Source organism: Pseudophryne corroboree, chromosome 4 (genome assembly GCF_028390025.1).
Source record: "Pseudophryne corroboree isolate aPseCor3 chromosome 4, aPseCor3.hap2, whole genome shotgun sequence".
Taxonomy (NCBI): Eukaryota; Metazoa; Chordata; class Amphibia; order Anura; family Myobatrachidae; genus Pseudophryne; species Pseudophryne corroboree.
Genome location: NC_086447.1, coordinates 18,572,430 through 18,574,929, shown reverse-complemented (window position 1 = coordinate 18,574,929; position 2,500 = coordinate 18,572,430). Strand labels below are relative to the sequence as shown.

Sequence of the window (2,500 nt, the reverse complement as noted above, 5' to 3'; positions counted from 1 at the left end):
TTAAACATGACAATTTGTGTGATAAAGCAACACAGGAATAAGTAGTTGAATATCTTTTGTGTAGTCAAATCATTTTTCATTTTGCTTGGAAAGTTGATAATGTTTAAAATTAACACTCAATCATTTTAATAGCACATAATATCACAGTTGGACGATCATGGAATCCTTCGATAGCTCAGCTGGTAGAGCGGAGGACTGTAGAGGTGATTGGTACAGAAATCCTTAGGTCGCTGGTTCAATTCCGGCTCGAAGGAAGACGCTTTTGATAAACTTAGATGTCAGTACTGACATTTTACAAACCCAAAACTGTACCAAGTATAAAGCATTCTCCAAGTTATATTTTAAAAATCATTAACGCAGGTCACTGTGGTCAGGATTAACTTCCCATGGAAATCATCTCTGATACAATATTACTTCAGTCATCCTCACAGCCTGAAATGAAGTAGCTCAACCCATAGAGAAACTTTTGTGAAAACATCACATTGCATGAGAGGTAGTCGTGGCTGAGTGGTTAAGGCGATGGACTAGAAATACATTGGGGTCTCCCCGCGCAGGCTCAAATCCTGCCGACTACGACCACATGGTTGTTTTATTTTTCAGAAAATTTACTAAAAGCTTGAAACCAGTGTTGCTCAGGGTGAGTCTGGAACTGGCACATCAAAATCTTTAGGATGCCTGCCTGTTCTCTCTTTCTCTATCCGTCATTTTCCTCCTCTACTTGAGACTGAGCCCAGGAATCTCAGCAGCCATACTAAGTAGCATTTATTAATTACAAATGCATTTTGAATGTCAAATTTGTAAGAAAGTTTTGTACATTTAGCAAAATATCAAATTCATTTGAAAGAAAATGATGTCCACTCAAAGTAAAAAGAGCTTTGGTTACTTTCAATGCACAACATTTTACTTTCAAATCGTGTCAGATGACTTTCAGTGCTAATTATTATATCATTAACCTCTCCTTTATTAAAAATTGTGCTTTAATGCAAAAAAAGAAAAATAATTGTCTGTGCATACTCTCATGTAGCACAATTATCTTCACTAGCTCAAAAGGGCCGCTCATTGTCCAAAATGAATTGTCAAATCAGAACAAACAATGGAATATCCCCATCATTCCTGGAACACTTGATTAGTTTACAAAACAAGCAAAATTTAAAAGAGTGTAGAAGGTTTGATAGGCTCAAGCATCTCTAATCTTGATGTAAGTTTGGCTACACTAAAAAATCTATTGAAAGTGCTTTCCAAACTAGCTCTGTAGCCAGTTGATAGTAATTGCACAAATATAAGTCAAACTATTAGTGATATTTTCAAAATGATTAAACATGACAATTTGTGTGATAAAGCAGCACAGGAATAAGTAGTTGAATCTCTTTTGTGTAGTCAAATCATTTTTCATTTTGCTTGGAAAGTTGATAATTTTTAAAATTAACACTCAATCATTTTAATAGCACGTAATATCACAGATGGACGATCATGGAATCCTTCGATAGCTCAGCTGGTAGAGCGGAGGACTGTAGAGGTGATTGGTACAGAAATCCTTAGGTCGCTGGTTCAATTCCGGCTCGAAGGATGATGCTTTTGATAAACTTAGATGTCAGTACTGACATTTTACAAACCCAAAACTGTACCAAGTATAAAGCATTCTCCAAGTTATATTTTAAAAATCATTAACGCAGGTCACTGTGGTCAGGATTAACTTCCCATGGAAATCATCTCTGATACAATATTACTTTAGTCATCCTCACATCCTGAAATGAAGTAGCTCAACCCATAGAGAAACTTTTGTGAAAACATCACATTGCATGAGAGGTAGTCGTGGCCGAGTGGTTAAGGCGATGGACTAGAATTACATTGGAATCTCCCCGCGCAGGTTCGAATCCTGCCGACTACGACCACATGGTTGTTTTATTTTTCAGAAAATTTACTAAAAGCTTTAAACCAGTGTTGCTCAGGGTGAGTCAGGAACTGGCACATCAAAATCTTTAGGATGCCTGCCTGTTCTCTCTTTCTCTATCCGTCATTCTCCTCCTCTACTTGAGACTGAGCCCAGGAATCTCAGCAGCCATAGTAAGTAGCAGTTATTAAGTTCAAATGCATTTTGAATGTCAAATTTGTATGAAAGTTTTGTACATTTAGCAAAATATCAAATTCATTTGAAAGAAAATGATGTCCACTCAAAGTAAAAAGAGCTTTGGTTACTTTCAATGCACAACATTTTACTTTCAAATCGTGTCAGATGACTTTCAGTGCTAATTATTATATCATTAACCTCTCCTTTATTAAAAATTGTGCTTTAATGCAAAAAAAAGAAAAATAATTGTCTGTGCATACTCTCATGTAGCACAATTATCTTCACTAGCTCAAAAGGGCAGCTCATTGTCCAAAATTAATTGTCAAATCAGAACAAACAATGGAATATCCCCATCATTCCTGGAACACTTGATTAGTTTACAAAACAAGCAAAATTTAAAAGAGTGTAGAAGGTTTGATAGGCTCAAGCATC

The 2,500-nt window shown here is 36.1% G+C and overlaps 4 non-coding genes across 4 annotated transcripts; all 4 read left to right on the top strand.

Annotated features, from left to right (window-relative positions):
- Positions 1–164: 164 nt before the first annotated feature.
- Positions 165–254, top strand: TRNAY-GUA (transfer RNA tyrosine (anticodon GUA)). Its single transcript is given in 2 exon segments — positions 165–201; positions 219–254. It is a non-coding gene; the product is annotated as a tRNA-Tyr (tRNA).
- Positions 255–493: 239 nt separating this feature from the next.
- On the top strand, positions 494–575 carry TRNAS-AGA (transfer RNA serine (anticodon AGA)). The gene has a single exon. It is a non-coding gene; the product is annotated as a tRNA-Ser (tRNA).
- Positions 576–1,477: 902 nt separating this feature from the next.
- On the top strand, positions 1,478–1,567 carry TRNAY-GUA (transfer RNA tyrosine (anticodon GUA)). The gene is given in 2 exon segments: positions 1,478–1,514; positions 1,532–1,567. It is a non-coding gene; the product is annotated as a tRNA-Tyr (tRNA).
- A 239-nt stretch (positions 1,568–1,806) lies between these two features.
- TRNAS-AGA (transfer RNA serine (anticodon AGA)) lies at positions 1,807–1,888 on the top strand. The gene has a single exon. It is a non-coding gene; the product is annotated as a tRNA-Ser (tRNA).
- The last annotated feature ends 612 nt before the right edge of the window (positions 1,889–2,500 follow it).